The sequence below is a fragment of the Aotus nancymaae genome, unplaced genomic scaffold, assembly GCF_030222135.1.
Source record: "Aotus nancymaae isolate 86718 unplaced genomic scaffold, 86718_ANA_hifiasm-v0.15.2.pri h1tg000057l, whole genome shotgun sequence".
NCBI lineage: Eukaryota > Metazoa > Chordata > Mammalia > Primates > Aotidae > Aotus > Aotus nancymaae.
The window spans coordinates 32,795,801-32,803,474 of NW_026988471.1; the positions used below are offsets into that span (position 1 = coordinate 32,795,801).

At 39.4% G+C, this 7,674-nt stretch overlaps 1 pseudogene; it reads right to left on the minus strand.

Annotated features, from left to right (window-relative positions):
- Positions 1-268: 268 nt before the first annotated feature.
- On the minus strand, positions 269-1,217 carry LOC105733094 (ADP/ATP translocase 2-like; annotated as a pseudogene).
- Positions 1,218-7,674: the final 6,457 nt, after the last annotated feature.

The following is a 7,674-nucleotide window of genomic DNA, read 5'->3' on the forward strand; positions in this document are numbered from 1 at the left end:
ATCAAGTAAGTCCCATTTTTTTTAGTTTTAGATATTTTTATTTCTCCAAATTTGTTATTTATCAGGAGTAACTGAAATAAAAAAATATAATAGAGTCCTATCATCATCATGGAAATGGCTTTAAGAGAAAACTGATCAGGTGAATATTATTGCTTCCTGTTTTCAACCAGCAAATAGTTGCCACTGATAAACTGACAGCCAGGAGTCTGACAAGAATGCTCAAAATATGTTATATAATATAACATGCCTGTTCACAGAGGGAAAAATCCTACAAAATAACTTGTGTGTACTTTTTGATTTCATCATATAAGACAAGCTTATGCCTCTGAGAACACTGGACCATGCACCCTTGAAAAAAACTTTGTGTCCTTCATCACGAGCAGTTTTCCTCCAGCAGTTAAGTGTGTATATGTACATGATGTCAGTTCCTTTGCGCCCTGACTGCATCATCATGTGGTGGCAAATGGTGTCAAATGAATAGGAAGTCAACCCCGCAACAGCGGTGACAGTCTGTGCGATCATCCAGCTGATGATGGTGTGAGTGTTCTTGGGGTCTGGAAGCCTTCCCTTTGCAGTGTCATACATACGCAAATAGGCAGCTTGGTAGATGATAATACCCTGCACAGACACGTTAAAGCCTTGGTACAGGTCCTTGATCCCATCAGATTTGTAGATATTAACCAGGCAGCCACCGAGGACTCGGAATTCTTTTTTAGCTCCAGTTTTACCCACATTGGCTGCTAGACGGGCATGGGCAAAATCAAGAGGGTACACAAAACACAAGGATGTGTTCCCAGCGGCACTGCCTGATGCCAGATTCCCTGCAAAGTAGCGCAAAACTGGGTCCTCTTGTCCACACCACCCAGGAGTATCTGCTTGTATTTGTCTTTGAAGGCTAAGTTGAGAGCCTGGGTGGGGAAGTATCTGATGACATTGGTCAGGTTACCGTGCTAGGACAGGACTCCCTGCTCCTTGGGAATATAGACCACACAGTCTATAATGCCCTTGTATTGCTTATCTGTGGCGATCTGCTTGCTAGTATGGTGCATCTGCAGCAGCAACTTGACCCCACTCGAAGGGCACTACCATGATCTTGGAGATGGCTGCAGCCACTCCACGTGCCAGTAAGTCCTTTGTGAAGGACACAGCGGCATCTGTCATGTTGAAAGGAAAGAAGAGGCACGCTGCTGCAGGATGGGACTGGGCTGGGAACTGGCTTTGACTCTGAGGCTATTGAGAGGGCTGTTTTAATGTCCTACACCTCTCATATCAGGGGCGATAGAGGTGGGATATGCATCCTCCTTAGTATTTTGTTGTTGCTGAGACCCTTCTCCCTCTCCTACTTAGACTCCGTAAGATATGAATGTCCTATCAGACCATCACTCCCACTATCCCCCGCTGCTATGTTGTCTGCTTTCCCCACTTCACTGTCCCTTATTTCTCAATGATTTTTGGTCAATGGCAGCCTTTTTTCTTAATTTTAAATTTTAATTTTTGTCAGTACATAGTACCAGTGTGTAGTATATACACTGTCTTTTAAACAACATTCCTGCCTTAATTCTTGGTAATTTTAATATCCACATAAATGATTTTCCCACCACGATGGTCTTGAATTTCTTAAATTCCTCCCCTTCAGCCTATCTCTGCCACTCACTTACATGGACGTAGCACAGAATTTCTATCACCTTTTCATCATCGTAGGTTCAAACATTTGACCTCTGTTTGCCTTGTCCTATCTTGCTCATTTTAGTCTCATCACTTGAACAAGCCCCAGGATCTACAATCCACTGCCCATTGTAACTTTTCACTATCCCTTATTCCCACTCATGTCCTTTTGACTCTTCCCACAGTTTAAATTCCATCATCAATCATTATAGCCATTTCCTTGCATACACCATCAACACCCTTTCCCCTTTCCTGTGGTGATTACTTGCTTGGCAGAATTCTGATCCTGGTGAAGTCCAACTCTCCTCCTACTTTGCATCATCACAGCAGAAGAAAAATACATAGCATGCTTACTGTTCTCACTCTAAGTTCAGCCTTAGTGTCAATGGATCCTTCATACTGTCTGACAATCTTGTTTCCTTTGTCTATGTCTTACCCTACTGTGATTGTTTTGCACTTTCTCTTCTCAAAACTCCAACACCTCACCCACGCTCCTTGTTATCATCTGATGACTTGCTTCTTATTTTACTGGGGAAATAGAAAAAAAAAAATAGAACCTCCGCAAGTTCCTGTCACATCCACTACCTACCAGCATCTATGCCCCAGTATCCTGTGTTCCCTCCTGGCTACTATAAAATGACTACCTGTGTTTCTGTATAAATCTGAGCCATATACTTCATGTAATGCCATTCACTCTCATGTACTCAAGCACATAAATGTGCAGGAGTTTCTCGTATTTCAGTTCTTGAAACAAAAGCACACATACATACACAAACAAAAATCTCTTCATCTCACTTATACCTCCAGCTACTACCTCATTTCATGGTTTCTACCTGGTTCAATCCTCCATCACCTCTCCTGTATTGTTACAAGACTTCTAACTGCCCTTCCTGCTTCCACACTTGCACCTTTATAGGCTAGTTTTTATTATAGTGATATGGTTTGGCTGTGTCCCCACCCAAATCTCATCTTGAATTATAGTTCCCATAATAAGCACGTGTCATGGGAGGGGGCTGGTGGGAGTTATATTATGGGGATGGTTATCTCCATGCTGGTTGGTATCTTTTGTTTTTTTTTTTTTTGAGACAGAGTTTCACTCTTGTTGCCCAGGCTGGAGTGCAATGGTGCGATCTCAGCTCACTGCAACCTCTGCCTCCTGAGTTGAAGCAATTCTCCTGCTTTGGCCTCCTGAGTAGCTGAGATTACAAGCATGTGCCACCACGGTTGGCTAATTTTGTATTTTTAGTAGAGATGGGGTTTCTCCATGTTGATCAGGCTGGTCTCAAATTCCTGACCTCAGGTGATCCACCTCTTGCCTTGACCTCCCAAAGTGCTGGGATTACAGGTGTGAGCCACTGTGTCCAGCCCTAGTTGATATCTTATGATTTTGTAACTATATTCATGAAAATATTGGCCTATAATCTATTTTTACACTGCTCTTGCCTGGTTTTGATTTCAGTTATACTAGCTTCATACTGTGGATTGGGAAGCATTTAATTTTTTTTTTTTTCTATTCTCTGGAGAATCTGCACAATGTTGGAATGATCTGTGACCTGACAGTTGATTGGAATCACCTGTGAAGTATCAGGAAATGGAGGTTTCATGTGTAAATGTGTTTTAACAATGATTCAACATCTCTAAGGATTCCAAAAAAATGTTAAATGTTCTTTTTCTTTTTGTCAGTTTGTCAAGTTATTCTTACTCAGAAATTGTACCTCATAGCTAGACTTTCAAGTTTACAGGCCTAACATACAAAATCCTTCTTTTCTTTTTAATTTTGACTGTAGCTATAGTTAGGTTACCTTTTTGCTCCTAATATAATTTCTAACACCTCTATTTCTTGTGATCAGTCTTGACAGGGTCTATTTTATTCATGATTTCAAGGAACTTACTTTTGCTTTTGTTTCTTCTTTGTATCATTTTTCTCTTCCATGAATTTCTACTTTTGTCTATAGTGTGTCTTTTTTCTACTTTTATTTTTAAGATAGAGTCTCACTCTGTCACTCAGGCTGGTGTGTGGTGGTGCGATCTAGTCTCACTGCAACCTCTACCCCACCAGGTTCAAGTGATTCTCATGCCTCAGCCTCCCGAGTAGCTATGATTACAGGCATGCGCCACCACACCTGGCTAATTTTTGTGTTTTTAGTAGAGATGTAGTTTTATCATTTTGGCCAGGTTGGTATTGAACTCCTGACCTCCAGTGATCTGCCCAACTCAGCCTTCCAAAGTGCTGGGATTACAGGCATGAGCCATTGTGTCCGACCTGCTATCTTTGATTTACTTTTGGGTTGGATGCTTACCTCATTACTCTTTATCATTTATTCTTTTTTAATATACACATTTAAAGTTATAAATTTCCTGGTAAGGAATTAGATATGTACTATTTTTATTACCATTTGGTTCTATATATTTTAAAATTTTTATTATGATTTCTTCTTTAACTCAGTACTTATGTAGAAAAGTGCTGTTTAGTAGAAATATAATATCAGCATATGTGTAATTTAAAAAACTTCAGCAGCCACAATAAAAATTAAAATTTAAAAATGTGTTATTTTAACAACACATTTTATTTAACTCAATATAAACAAAGTATTTTAACATGTAATCAGTATGAAAATTATTATATTATTATTTTACATCTTTTGTTTTCTACTAAGTCTTTGACATCTGGTGTATATTTTATTCTTTTTTTTGACATGGAGTCTCGCTCTGTCACCCAGGCTGGAGTGCAGTGGCATGATCTCAGCTCACTGCAGCCTCCTCTGCCTCAGCCTCCCGAGTAGCTGGGATTACAGGCACCTGCCACCATGCCTGGCTAATTTTTTTGTATTTTTAGTAGAGTTGAGGTTTCACCATCTTGGCCAGGCTAGTCTTGAACTCTTGACTTTGTGATCCACCTGTCTCGGCCTCCCAAAGTGCTGGGATTACAGTCCTGAACCACTGCTCCTGACCTTTGTTCTTAAAATACATCTTCATTTGGACACTAAATTTTCATTATAGATCTTCATTTGTATTTAAATTTAACAAAATTTACATTTCAAAAGTAGATTCACATACTTGAAGGTTTTCTAGTAATTGAACTGATTATCAAAAACTGCTTTTCCAGCTGGGTGCAGTGACTCACACCTGTAATTTCAGCATTTTGGGAGGCTGAGGCGGGAGGATCACTTGAACTATGGAATTCAAGGCTGCAGTGAGCTATGATTGCACCACTGTGCTCCAGTATGGGTGAACAGAATGAGACCCTGTCTCAAAAAAAAAAAAGTTTTCCTTTAGTATTTATACCCACATTTACAAAATTAGTTCATCTGTTTTAGAATAACTGATTTGATTTTAATGCAAAAGTATATCATTTTCAAACTATATCTAAATGCAATAGCTTTACTATTTTTCAACTCAATATTATGAACATTTAATTGAAAGAGTATTGTATAAATTCTAAATTTGCAAATATCAGCAATATGTTCTTCATTTTACTTACTGTTGTCAATCAAATCTCTATGTTGATTCACACTAGAAAAATGTGTAAAGTTATTACGATTGCTTTTTATTATGAAAGTTTCAATTTCAGCCTAAATTTTCATACCCGTCTAGCTAGATCACAAATAAACTTTTCCTTGAAACTTAACAGATGACTTTTTTTTATGCAATATGTTATCTGTGAGGAACTATAAATCACATTGCTATTTTTTTGTTTTATGATTATTGGATATTTGGGAAATATATTTCTATTTCAAGAAAACCTTGAATAGAAGTTAAAAATTGTGCCGTAAACTGTTAGCTCAGTGAGCTTGGTTTGCTTAAACACCACAGATTCCATAGAAAGGACTGGCCCTTCACCCAGCTCCTAGAGGATAACCCTTAAGCCTTTATAATATCCTCCTTAATCAGAGTGTCTTTGTTTATATGAGGTTTTGGACCACATCAGATAGTTTATGCTAACAATATGATTTATGATGAATTTCTGCTCTTGTTCACTTGAGGTCCTGCACCATGCTGTATCAGTCTGACCTCTAGAGAAAGAGTAGTTAAGCTCAGCCATGCAGACATGTCTACTGACTCCTAATAAAAACTGTAGACCTCAAGGCTCATGTGAACTTCCTTGGTTGGCAAAACTTTGCATATGCTGTCAAACACTATTGCTGAGAGAATTAAGCTCTATCTGTGTGACTCCACTAGGAGAGAACAACCGGAAGCTTGTACCTGGTTTCACCTGGTGCCTGTTTACTTTGCTAATTTTAATTGGTATGTTTTGGCTGTTATAAGCCGTAGTCATTAGTCTAATAGCTTTTCTGAGCTCTGTGAATCATTCTAATGGAATATTGAACCTAAGGGTGGTCTTGGGAGACCCCCAATATAGTTGGCATTGTAAATAGCATTTGTTGGGATGACCCTAACTCACTGAAACATGGCAAAAGCATGCTTTGGGAAATGAAAGAATGAGAGGACAGGGGTGGACAAACTTTTGATTTCTATATGGCCACTGGATATGAAACATAGTCTGAAACAGTAGCTGTGCTGTGATTCTTTACTATAGGTGTAAGTCTCCAGTGGAATTCAGAAATGGTAAGTCTAACTCCCAAACGTTTGGGTTCACTGGATACATAAGGGAATGCAAAATAAGAAAGTAGTAAAATATACAATTCCTTGCTTAGTGTTATCTGTAATAGCTAAAATAAAAGTAAAAGATAGTGTTGGGGCAGATCCTAACAAATATATAGATATATAGATATATAATCAAGTTCAGATTTCAGCCACTAAGCCTGAGGGCCACCACCAAAAGGATAAGTTATGCTGGAACAACAGATAGAACCTCCACAATCTCTATTTACCAAGAAGGCAGTCAAGGTGGGCGAGGAGAGCCAAACCAATAAACTGCTGAAAGCAGAGGGTCTGGCGTGAAGGAGTTGTCTCATTTTATGGATTAATATCAATTACTTCCTAAAGAACCTTTACTAAAATGGATTATGAGTGTGACCAATTTAGGGGTAAGTCACTCTCCTTGCTTTTGAATTCTGCAGAATGAAAGAGCATGTTTGGGTTGATACATAGCTATTGACAAATCACAGATGACTATATGATTCAGACACACACCATGTTATTTCCAAGGAGACAGATTTCCTGGAGGACTGAGTAAAATTCATCTGAGCAGATGAATTCTCCTTCTCCTCCTTTAAATGCTAAATAGAACTTCACAGATGAAGTAGCCGATATGTTGTGTATGCAAGCCATGCTAGATTGACTTTATGATGATCAGGATGCTCATCCATGTAATATGTCTCATAATCATGTCATGGTAAATGCTGGATTAAGGGAAGCTCCTTTGTGTGGGCACCCTATGTAAGCTTACTGCTGTAAAATCAAGCAATGGTCTGGGGGTGGACCTTGTTAGATTTATTGTCTCAGCTTTGCCTTATGGATCTACAGATGCTGAGAAAGAACAATTCACAAAAGAATGAGGTAAAGACAAAGGGGAGATTCAAGGGACTCTTCCTAGCAGGGTGAAATTTTTAGATGGTTATTATTAGTAGCATAAATAAAGCAAACACTGATGGGGTTGAAACAAGGTCTTGAAGCTGCAATATGGGAAGTTGGGTGGACAAATGGGAGCCCTGATCGTCCCGGTGTTGGAAAGACATAAACAAAACTGCTTTATTTACTTAGTTTTAAAGAGTTTAAAAAGTTGGAAAGCAAAGGTGTTAATGAGAAACCTGATATTTTGTGTGTGTGTGTGTGTGTGTGTGTGTGTGTGTTTTGAGATGGAGTCTCGCTCTGACACCAGGCTGGAGTGCAGTGGCACAGTCTTAGCTCACTGCAACCTCTGCCTCCTGGGTTCAAGCGATTGTTCTGCCTTAGCCTCCTGAGTAGCTGGGACCACTGGCAGGCACCACCATGCCCAGCTAATTTTTGTATTTTTAGTAGAGATGGGGTTTCACCATGTTGGCCAGTATGGTCTCCATCTCTTGACCTCGTGATCTGCCCTCCTCAGCCTCCCAAAGTGCTGGGATT